The sequence below is a fragment of the Hyperolius riggenbachi genome, chromosome 10 (genome assembly GCF_040937935.1).
Source record: "Hyperolius riggenbachi isolate aHypRig1 chromosome 10, aHypRig1.pri, whole genome shotgun sequence".
NCBI classification, from domain to species: Eukaryota; Metazoa; Chordata; class Amphibia; order Anura; family Hyperoliidae; genus Hyperolius; species Hyperolius riggenbachi.
The window spans coordinates 159049756-159062584 of NC_090655.1; positions in this window are offsets into that span (position 1 = coordinate 159049756).

Here is a 12829-nt window from a genome sequence, read left to right on the forward strand (position 1 = left end):
TAAAATGATTTAGTCAGTGTTTGCCCATTGTAAAATCTTTTTAAATCCCTGATTTACATTCTGACATTTATTAAAGGGTGACATTTTTACTGTTGGCAGGTGATGTAGCTGCTGCATGGTTTTTTAGCAGTTGGAAACAGCTGTAAACAGCTATTTCTCACAATGCAGCAAGGTTCCCAGACAGGAAACTGCCAGGAGTACGTACTCAAGAGTTTCTTGTGGGAGGGGTTTCACCACAATATCAGTCATACAGCGCCCCCTGATGGTCTGTTTGTGAAAAGGAATAGATTTCTCATGTAAAAGGGGTTATCAGCTACTGATTGGGATAAAGTTCAATTCTTGGTCGGAGTTTCTGTTTAAGGGGTCAATTGTAAGTTTCCGTCCACTTTTAATTGTCTCTGAAGAGTAGCAACATGGGGGTCTCAAAACAACTCTCAAATGACCTGAAGACAAAGATTGTTCATACCGAAAGCGGTCTCAGAGATTTCGGCTGTCCATTTCCACAGTTAGGAACATATTGAGTAAAAGGAAGTACACAGGCTCCGTTCAAGTTAAGGCTCGACGTGGCAGACCATGAAAAATCTCGGATAGACAGAAGTGACGAATGGTGAGAACAGACAAAGTCCACCCACAGACCAGCACCAGAGACCTATAACATCATCTTGCTGCAGATGGAGTCACTGTGCATCATTCAACCATTCTGCGCACTTTACACAAGGAAATGCTATATGTGAGAGTGATGAAGAGGAAGCCTTTTTTTCCACCCACAGCACAAAGAGAGCTGCTTGAGGTATGCTAAAGCACATTTGGACAAGCCAGCTTCATTTTGGGATAAGGTGCAGTGGACTTATGAAACTAAAATTGAGTTATTTAGGCATTAAAAGGGGCATTATGCATGGAGGAAAAAGAAAACAGCATTCCAAGAAAAACACCTGCTACCTACCGTAAAATATGGTGGTGGTTCCATCAAGCTGTGGGGCTGTGTGGATAGTGCAGGGACTGGAAATCTTGTCAAAGTTCAGGGAAGCATGGATTCCACTCAGTATCAGCAGATTCTGGAGACCAATGTCCAGGAATCAGGGACAAAGCTGAAGCTGCGCCGGGGCTGGATCTTTCAACAAGACAACGAGCCTAAACACTGCTCAAAATCCACTAAGGCATTCATGCAGAGGAGCAAGTACAACGTTATGGAATGGTCATCTCAGTCCCCAAAACCTGTCGCTTCTGTCAGATTTCTACTACCTACTGTAAGTGACAGCAATATAGGAGAAAAGTAATTTATGGCTCATTTTACTCTGGAAAAAATGTACTTCTTATTTGTTTATGTCTGCACATATTTTAAATTTTACAATTTTTTGCCATAGGAGCACCTTTAACCACTTCACCACTGAGGGGTTTTACCCCTTGAACACCAGAGCAATTTTCACCTTTCAGCGCTCCTTCCATTCATTCGTCTATAACTTTATTATTACTTATCGCAATGAAATGAACTATATCTTGTTTTTTTCGCCACCAATTAGGCTTTCTTTAGGTGGGACATTATGCCAAGAATTATTTTATTCTAAATGTGTTTTAATGGGAAAATAGGAAAAATGTGGGAAAAAATTATTATTTTTCAGTTTTCGGCCATTATAGTTTTTAAATAATGCATGCTACTGTAATTAAAACCCATGAAATGTATTTGCCCATTTGTCCCGGTTATAAAACCGTTTAAATTATGTCCCTATCACAATGTTTGGCGCCAATATTTTATTTGGAAATAAAGGAGCATTTTTTTCAGTTTTGCATCCATCCCTAATTACAAGCCCGTAGTTTATAAAGTAACAGTGTTATACCCTCTTGACATAAATATTTAAAAAGTTCAGTCCATAAGGTAACTATTTGTTGTTGTTTTTTTATTGCATTTTTTTTTTAATTACCCAAAAAAATTAAATTGGGGAATGTGGGAGGTAATGAGTTAATTTATTGTGTAAAACTAATGTATTTGTATATGTAAAATGCTTTAGGGTGTAGTTTTACTATTTGGCCACAAGATAGCCACAGTGAGTTGGTATTCATGCGACCTGTAAGTGTCCGGAAGGACGCTTACAGGAAGCAATATGAGGCTGGGAAAATCACAATGATCGCGCTGTTTCTCATAGAAGCAGCAGATCATTGCGGGGGCTTAGATCAAGGAACGGGAATGGATTTTCCCGTTCATTGATCTCTGGGCGAGTGGGCGACGGAGTGCACGAGTGGCGGGAGCGCGCACACGAGCGGCAGGAGCGCGGACAGCGGCGGTAACGCGGGAGGTACGGATTTCTCTGTCCCTTGGTTTTTTAAGGGTGCAAAAAGGGATGGAGAAATCCGTACCGCAGGGGGTAAAGTGGTTAAGAAATATAAAACAGGAACAGAGTGACATAGGTTCATTAGAAAGGCGTGAAGCTTAAAGTGTACCTGAAGTGACATGATAAAAGACAAACACATTACTAGCATTACTAAGAAGTTATTTTAAGTCCTTTTCTGTTTGCCAGTACTGCAAGGGTTAAATAAATGCGTTATCTTTGCAAAAGAGCATGTCTAAATTTGTCAAACAGCTTGTCAAATTCAGTGTGTTTTCCTGAAAAGTAAATAGATACTAAAAACCTGGTATCTGTCAGGGGGGAAATAAAATAATAAGGTTTCAGTGTAGGAATGTTGAAAGGGCCATTATTCAGTTTAATTATGGATTCTTAATAATAGTTTTAACAGTCTGATGCAATAAAAAACAACAACAAAATTATATTTTTCAGGACAGGAAGTAATTGCAGCAAATCAAACCTGACAAATCTATACTATCACCTAGTCGAACTCCGTGTTCAACCCGTTCTCAGAGGTTTATTATAGAAGATTTCACATACAAGAGTCACAAAGTGTGAAAATAATTTTATGCACACGTCACATAAATAGGAGCTTAATTTATACTCCCAACTATTCTTCTAAAGGGACATTTTGTCTTTGAGAACAAAATTCACTCTTGTCCGTCTTTTCTCCTCGTCTCTAGTGATGTCCCGAACAGTTCACCGGCGAACGGTTCCAGGCGAACTTCGGGTGGTTTGCCTTCGCCGGCGAAGGCGAATTTTCCCGGAAGTTCGATTCACCCCATAATGCTCTATGAGGGTCAACTTTGACCCCCTACATCACAGTCAGCAGGCACATTGTAGCCAATCCGGCTACACTCAGCCCTGGAGTCCCACCCCTCCCTTATATAAGGCAGGCTCCGGCGGCCATTACACTCACTCGTGTGCCTGCACATAGACAGACTAGGGTGAGCTGCTGCAGACTTTTTCTCCTAGGGACAGATTAGGCAGGCTCTTGGCTTGTTAGCTTGCTCCTGGCTGAATCGTATTGCTTTAATAGCACCCCTCATTCAACAGCTCTTTTCAGAGCTAATCCTGTTCTTGTGATCATTTTTTTTTTCTGTGTGTCAAACTGACACTTGTGTTGCATAGACAGCATTGCTAATTCATACTGTGTGTGTGCCACTGCCAGTAGCCCAGCAGCACATTCAGTGACTACCTGTGTGTGTGACAGGGAGCTGTGCATTCAGGGCCGGCCCTAGACTTTTTGCCGCCTGAGGCAAATGTAGAAAAAAAATTGCCGCCACCGCCCCCCCCCCCCCCTCCCTCGCCTGGGTCCCCCGATCTGCGCTCCCCTCCAGCTGTAAATAGGAAGCAGCCGATGCCCGATAGTAAGAGGCACGGGCGGGGAGGACTCACCTTTTCCGCGTTCCAGCGTGCGCTCCACTGACGTCACTTCCTGCATCGCCGCCCACTGTATTGTAAGTGGACGGCGATGCAGGAAGTGATGTCAGTGGAGCGCACGCTGGAACGCGGAAAAGGTGAGTCCTCCCCGCCCGTGTCTCTTACTATCGGGCATCGACTGCTTCCTATTTACAGCTGGAGGGGAGCACAGATCGGGGGACCCAGGCGAAGGAGAGGGGGGTCCGACCCCCCTCCCCACCGCTAAATCAAATACCCCCGTCCTGCCCGCTACCCCTCCGGCTCGGCGGCCGTCCCCCCCCCCCCCGCACCCACGGACGGGCGGCCGAGTGCCGCCCCTAGAAGTTTGCCGCATGAGGCAAAAGTTTCACCCCACCTCATGAGCGGGCCAGCCCTGTGCACATTGTTTTGTTTAGTTAACCCACCTTATCACTGCATATACCTACCTTTGTGTTGAGTGAACCCACCTCACTGCATCTAACTACCTATTGTGTTGAGTGAACCCACCTCACTGCATCTAACTACCTTTAGTGTTCAGTGAACCCACCTCACTGCATCTAACTACCTATTGTGTGGAGTGAACCCACCTCACTGCATATAGCTAGCTGCTGTGTTGAGTGAACCCACCTCACTGCATCTAACTATCTATTGTGTGGAGTGAACCCACCTCACTGCATCTAACTACCTTTAGTGATCAGTGAACCAACCTCACTGCATCTAACTACCTTTAGTGTTCAGTGAACCCACCTCACTGCATATAACTAACTTTTATGTTGAGTGAACACACCTCACTGCATATACCTAGCTGTTGTGTTGAGTGAACCCACCTCACTGCATCTAACTACCTTTAGTGATCAGTGAACCAACCTCACTGCATCTAACTACCTATTGTGTGGAGTGAACCCACCTCACTGCATCTAACTACCTTTAGTGTTGAGTGAACCCACCTCACTGCATCTAACTACCTTTAGTGTTCAGTGAACCCACCTCACTGCATCTAACTACCTTTAGTGTTCAGTGAACCCACCTCACTGCATCTAACTACCTTTGTGTTGGGTGAACCCAACCTCACTGCATATACCTAGCATCCCCCCGAGATGGACAAAATGGACAAACCAGGTAGAGGAAGAGGTAGAGGCAGACCCAGAGGGAGGCCACCTGGCACCGTCAGGGCTGTGCGAGGTGGTGTTGCTGTGATTTCGTGCGGACTTGGCCCAAAGTACAGTGCTCAGAAGAAGGCACGTCCCATCACTTCCCAAAATTGTGAGGACGTGGATGAGTATTTAACACAGAACACTTCATCTCCTGCAGCCACCAGCGCTACAAAAAGCACCACATTCGCTGCATTTGACACTTCGCAGGAGTTATTTGGTGTGGAAATCACTGATTCACAGTCAATAATGCTACAACAAGATGACGGCGCTAAGCAAGTTACAACACCTCATACATCTGAGTTAGGTGGCGATAGTATGGACGTAACGTGTGAGGAGGTGGATGAAGCACCTGATGTTGGTGCAGTTGTGAAGATGTCTGAGGAAAGCGAAGCTGGGCAGGAGGATTATGATGACGATTATACGGATGCTACGTATGTTCCCAATAGAGAAGAAGACCAGGGGGACAGTTAAGAGGGGGAGCCAGAGAGGAGTAGGAGGAGACGAGTCCATGAAAGAAGCCGAGGGAGCTCGTCCTCAGAAACAGTTGGGGGCAGTGTCCGGCTCCATGTATCGCCATCGCCAGCTATGGACAGCCAGCCAACATGCCCTTCAAGGTCAGCTGCTGATGCCACCATAGTGCCATCACCCCAGGGGGGCTCAGCGGTTTGGAAATTTGGAAATTTTTTAACGTGTGTACCTCAGATCGGAGCAAAGCCATCTGTTCTCTCTGCCTCCAAAAATTGAGCTGTGGAAAGGCCAACAGTCACGTAGGCACAAGTGCCTTACAAAGGCACCTGGAGAAAAGGCACAAACAGCAATGGGAAGAACACCTGAGGAAAAGCAGCACCCAAAAGACAAGCCACCCTCCTTCTCCTCTTCCTCCTTCAGGTGCAGCATCTTCAGCCGCTTTCTTCCTTGCACCTTCACAGCCACCCTCCTCCACACCGCCTCTGCCCTTGAGCGGTTCCTGCTCCTCTGCCCACAGCAGTAGCCAGGTGTCCGTGAAGGAAGTCTTTGAGTGGAAGAAGCCAATTTCTGCCAGTCACCCTCTTGCCTGGCGTCTGACAGCTGGTGTGGCGGAACTATTAGCTTGCCAGCGATTACCATACAAGCTGGTGGAGTCACAGGCTTTCCGTAAATTTGTGGCCATTGGGACACCGCAGTGGAAGATACCAGGCCGCAATTATTTTGCCCAAAAGGCGATACCCAAATTGTACCGTGCAGTTGAGAGGCAAGTGGTGTCATCTCTTGCAAAGAGCGTTGGGTCAAGGGTCCACTTGACCATGGATGCCTGGTCTGCCAAGCACGGGCAGGGCCGCTACATTACGTACACAGCCCATTGGGTCAACCTGGTGACCGATGGCAAGCAGGGAGTACGTGGCTGCACAGCGGACCAACTTGTGACACCTCCATGGCAGGCAGGCCTCCTGCCACCTCTCCTTCTCCTCCTTCGCTGTCATCCTCCTCCTCCTCCTTGGCTGAGTGGCAGTTCAACTCTAGTGGTGCTGCCATCTCCTCCTCTCCAGCTACACAGCCCCATCTCCCCAGAGCCTACGCTGCATGCCAGGTACGACGGTGTCACACCATTTTAGACATGTCTTGCCTCAAAGCGGAGAGTCACACTGGACCAGCTCTCCTGGCTGCTCTTAACAAAGAGGTGGAGCAATGGCTGACCCTGCACCAGCTGGAGATCGGCAACATGGTGTGTGACAATGGCAGCAATCTTTTTTTCCGCTTTGAATTTAGGAAAGCTGACACATGCTGAATCTGGTCGTGCAAAGATTTGTGTCAAAGTACCCAGGCTTACAGGACGTCCTGAAGCAGGCCAGGAAGTTGTGTGGGCATTTCAGGCGGTTTTACATGGCCATGGCACGCTTTGCGGACATTCAGCGGAGAAACCACTTGCTGGTGAGACGCCTCATTTGCGATAGCCCAACTCGCTGGAATTCCACCCTGCTCATGTTCTCTCGCCTGCTAGACCAGGAGAAAGTCGTCACCCAGAACCTGTATAATTACAGTAGAAGGAAACAATCTGGGAAGATGGGGATGTTCTGCCCACCGAACTGGACACTGATGTGAAATGCATGCTGGATCATGCAGCCGTTTGTGGAGGTGACCAACCTGGTGAATCACGCCGAAGGCACCATCAGCGAATTTACCTCCTACGCTTACTTCCTGGAGCGTGCCGTGCGTAGAGTGGTGGATGAAGCTGTGGAGGAGCGTGAACAGGAACAGTTACGGCAGGAGGAGTCGTGGGAGCGATTTTCATCCAAACCAGATGTTTACTCGACACCTGCGGCAGCACAGAGGGGGAGGAGGAGGAAGAAGAGGAGTCGTGTGGGGAAGGAGAGGAGTCAGACTCAGATGAGGATGAGGAAGGTGTTTCTGTGGAGGAGGAAGAGGCGGTGGCAGAAGAACAACAGCATCAGCCGTCAGAGGGGGCTTGTGCTGCTCCACGTTCCCGTGGTATTGTTCGTGGCTGGGGGGTGGAAGAGGAGTTGCGTGACGTCACTCAGGAAGAGCAAGAGGAGATGGAGAGTACATCTGGATCCGACTTTGTGCAGATGGCCTCTTTCATGTTGTCCAGCCTGTTGAGGGACCCCCGTATCAAAAAACTCAAGGGGAATGACCTGTACTGGGTGGCCACGCTACTAGACCCTTGGTACAGGCACAAAGTGGCAGACCTGTTACCAACTCAACACAAGGCAGAAAGGATGCAGCACTTGCAGAACAAGCTGGCAATGATGCTTTACAATGCGTTTAAGGGTGAAGTGACAGTACAATGCAATAAAGGTACCACTGGCAGTAATCCTCCTCCTCCCAAGTCCATGCAGGCAAGGACAGGATGCTCCAGCGATCTCGGGGTGATGTCGGACATGGGGACATTTTCTTTAGTCCAACGCCTCGCCGTAGCCCTTCCAGATCCACCCTCCACCAATGCCTGGACCAGCAGGTAGCCGACTACCTGGCCTTAACTGTGGATGTAGACACTGCGAGCAGCGACGATGAACCCTTGGTCTACTGGGTGCGGCTTGACCTGTGGCCAGAGCTGTCCCAATTTGCCATACAACTTCTCTCTTGCCCTGCCGCAAGCGTCCTGTCAGAAAGGACCTTCAGTGCAGCTGGAGGCATTGTCACTGAGAAGAGAAGTTGCTTAAGTCACAACAGTGTTCAGTTACTACTACACAAATAATTGAATGTGTGCATTAAACACCAAGTGAACACCTGACAACAGTGTTCAGTACCTCACCTTTATCAAAATGAATGAGGTATGGATCCCGGAGGACTACTGCACGACCGAAGACTAAGTCAGTCCCAACACACAGCATCTCTGCCTGCAGGCCGCTTGACTGCCTTCTCCGCCACCACCAACAGGGTCCAGGACTCTAGGCGGATTCCTGAATTTTTAAGGCTGCTGCTAGCAGCGGCCGCTATACTAATTTTTATGGTGCGTGTACATGCCTGCCTAATTTTTATGGCTTCACTGTGGGTGGCAGCAACAAAAAAAACAAAAGGCATGTACATGTGCCCATCCCCCTTCGTGATCATTACCTTGCCGCGGTGAAGGGGCTTGCGTATCACAATGAAGCAATGACCGCCGGCTCTATGAGTGTCTCCAGTGGGGGTGGCACACCAAAGATAATAAGGTTGTTGCTTCATTGTGGTCAAACCAAATTTGATCAGCTGGACAGTCACTGTTCTGTCATTCAGCTACATCAGCCGGGCGACCATATGGGCTGTAAAGCCACCATCACCTGCACTCTCGTCATGGTGCGCACCAGTCCAGCATGGCCGTCACTACACAAACGGCTGTTTGCAGTCACTGCATACCTTTCACTGCATCTGTGACTGCACATTGTATTATACCTGGCAGTCAGTGCATACCTTGCACTTGAATGGATGGCAGACTTGCCCTCCATAGCTGATTCTCGTGAAAGGCAAGTGGTGTCATCTTTGTCCACCATAACAGATTCTCGTTAAAGGATTTAAAGTGAATTTGTTTCAAAAACAGCAGGTCCTCCCGTATTGTTATTTTTGGTCACTACCTCGGGACGGGCATGCCATGCCTGCTGCCTTCCTTGCCTGGATGTGTGGTGGTAGCCGTTTCTTAGGCTACAACTCCGGAACGGAATAGAAACCGGATTCCCCGGCCATTACCCGTGGTCAGTCACCATGGTACTGAGTAACTAGTACCATCGAAAGTTTCACACACTTGAAGGAATGGCAGACTTGCCCTCCATAAAACATTCTTGGCAAATGCCTTCGACTTGGTTTGTCTTCCGCTGGGTCAAGGGTCCATCTGACCACAGATGCCTGGTCTGCAAAGCACGGTCAGGGCAGGTACAGCATGGGTCTCAGCAGGCTCCCACTTGGGACCGGAATCGAACCTTGATTCCCCGGCCATTACCCGTGGTGACAATGGCAGACTTGCCCTCCATAACAGATTCTCGTTAAAGGATTTAAAGTTAATTCATTTCAAAAACAGCAGGGCCTCGACAGTCCTCCCGTATTGTTATTTTTGGTCACTACCTCAGGGCGGGCATGCCATGCCGGCTGCCTTCCTTGCCTGGATGTGTGGTGGTAGCCATTTGTTAGGCTACAACTTCAGACCGGAATCACACCAGGAAGGGTTCCCCCGCCATTACCCTTGGTCACAATGGCAGACTTGCCCTCCATAATAGATTCTCGTTGCAGGTACTGAACAGCAAGTAGAAAATGTAATGTAAAAAAAACAGATATAAGCTTTAACAATGGCAGAGAAAGAACCATCGAAAGTTGATAAGGCAGACAGGCATTACCTAACCAGACATCACTGAGTGAGGAAGAGCAATCTCGCCATGGTGCGCACTGCGCAGTAGTCCACCACGGCCGTCACAACACAGACAGCTGTTTGCGGTGCATTACACAGTGAGTTTGGTGTGTCAGTGTGAAGCAGTACACTAATTACACTTCCTGATTGATGTATACACATGCAAGATGTTTGAAAGCACTTTAGGCCTGCAATGTAGCATTCAATGTGATTTCTGCCCTTAAAACGCTGCTTTGCATCAAATCCAGATTTTTCCCCGGGACTTTTGGCATGTATCCCACTCCGCTACCTGGGGGTCCAGGTGTTAGACCCCTTGAAAAATGTTTTCCATCACCTTTCTGGCCAGCATAAGTGTTTCTAGTTTTCCAAGTTCGCCTCCCCATTGAAGTCTATTGCGGTTCGCAAACTTTTCCGCGAACCGAACCTTCCGTGGAAGTTCGCAAACCGAAAATCAGAGGTTCGCAACATCTCTACTCGTCTCATCCATTTTTTAGGTTTGCTTTACAAACCAATACGAATGTATACATTTTTCTACTGAAAAGATAATTTTTACTGCACTAAACTACATGTCCATCCTTCTGGATTACTGTCTTTCCTATTTTGAAATGCTTCTATTAAGTGAAGAATATTGATAATATAAATGACCACTGGGGATCGGCGGGCAGCATTGCATACATGTTTAAGCATTCCCGCTGGTGTAGGAACATTAACGCATACATTTTTACGCGTTAGTGATGCAACGCGTAAAAATGTATGCATTGCACCACTAACGCGTAAAATGTATGCGTTAATGTTCCTGCACCCCGAGGTTGGCAAAAACAAAATTAGCTGGCGACGGGGGACTGGAGCAGCAGTGAGTGACTACGAGGGCACAGGATGATTGCATGGGGCTAGTAGAAGCCCCAGGTAAGTGAAACTCTTTTTTTTTGCCTGACGATTCCTTTAACATTTTGACGCTGAATGATATCTCTCTTTAACATCTTAGAAACTTGAGAGTTTTTTTGTTAAGTGACACATTTTCTTGTGTCCATTATTAGCGTTAAAGAGAACCTGTACTGAGTAAAAATATTTAAAATAAACACATGAGGTAACTTCAAATGAACATTATGTCCTAACCTCACCGTCAGTTCCTCTCAGAAGCTCACCATTTTCTTCTTACAGTGATCCCTTCCAGTTCTGACAACATTTTGTCAGAACTGAAATATATCAGTTGTTGCCAGTTATTTATCAGTTGCTGTCAGTTACAGCTGAGAGGAGAACTGATGTGTCCATGTTTCCCTATGGCTCAAGTGGGCGATATTACAGTTTAACAGTGTGCTGACCAGGAAGCTGTTATGGGGTAATAGCCATTTTCAAAATGGAGGACGGAGAATTCTATTGATCACAGTGGACAAACAGGATGCAGGAGAGGAAAAATAGATTGAGGAGTAGACTGCGCGGGAGGCAAGTATGACTTGTGTATGTTTATTTTGACTTTTCATTTTCAGTATAGGTTTTCTTTAAGCTCAAATTTCGCATTATCATAATTTCACATCGAAATTCCCAAATCGGTTGCAAAATCATTCTGCAAAATTTCTGGCAAACCCGAATAACTGTAATTATATTTTGTAATTTTGCGATAACACATAATTAACTGTAATTATATCAGGGTTGCTCGTGAACTACGCCAGTGCAAATCTACGCGTCGTAGTCCGCAACTACGCATCATAGTTCATAGACAAAGTTTAAAAACTTCACGTACATATTTCCGCGTAGTCGTAGTACCGCTATTCGAAGCTTCGCCCGCTACGCGTAGTTGGCGTATGTATTGCGAAGTCAACTACGCGTGCGGTAACTGCTTCTATATGAATCGTTGCGCATGCGCAGAAATATCATTGCCTTTCTATACATATACAATTCCGCATTGGAAGGTGGAATGTACGCATATATTAGTTCACCCATGTGCATATTTAGAGGATTATTGCGGAAATGATTCTGCATAAGGGCATAAGCGTCTGCAAACACTACGCTTCGCACTTCGCAAAGCTTCCATATTTTAACACGTAGTTTACGAAATGCAAATGTAGCGAAGTTTCTGATTTCGAGACCATAGTTTGTGCAGCATAATTGCATACAACTACAAAGTTGGCTGACTACGACCATCCCTGAATTATATTTTGTAATTTTGCGATAACACATAATTACGCAAAAATGTGAAATTTGATTTTGTGGGAACAAGGCACATTTTTTTAAATCATTTTTTTTAAAGAATTCAAAGAAAACTGATTTTTAAACTCAGTAAAATGACATTTTGCACTTTAATATATTCAGAGTTCAGATTTTTGCATATACATTTTACACATTTTAAAGCAAACTTGAGATCCAACACCGAGACTCTCTGAAAGTTCACAAACATGCTCCCGTCCATGAACAAGCATGACTGCACTGGCTGATGCAGGATAAAGGTGGAAAAGCGGAGTATGAGTGGATCTGTCTGTGCTACTGTGCAGTGTGCAAGAGGCGCAAGGCACCCTGCGTCTGTACATTGCGGCCATGATCATTCATGGATGGGAACTTCCAGAGGGTTCCAGTGCTGCTGGATTAGTCGTTATGTTTTTATCAAGGGTTAGCTTCAATTCCTATCACATTCACTTGCTGGATACAGACATCTAACAAATAACTGCCTGGGAGAAACTGTCCAAGATAATTTGACATCATGATAATGCCATTTCATAAAGCATTGATTATTCTATTTCTCTGTTAACATGGCACACTTTTATAAAATGAGACAGATTTCTCTTAAAGGATATCCAAGGTTAAAGAAAAAAAAGCACCACTAAAGTATAAACATACATCTAGAACAGTGTCTCCGCTGCTCCCCCATACATTTATTTTTTCACCATCTGTCCCATACTAGGCCCGGACCACAAGTGGTCGGCCAGATATTCTAGCTCTCGCGCATGCACAGTTGGCTTCTGGTCACCGCTCTAGCCATGCTCCTGGTGGAGCTGTACAGAACATCCAGCAATTAGTGTTGGGCGAACAGTGTTCGCCACTGTTCGGGTTCTGCAGAACATCACCCTGTTCGGGTGATGTTCGAGTTCGGCCGAACACCTGGTGGTGTTCGGCCAAACTGTTCGGGGTTC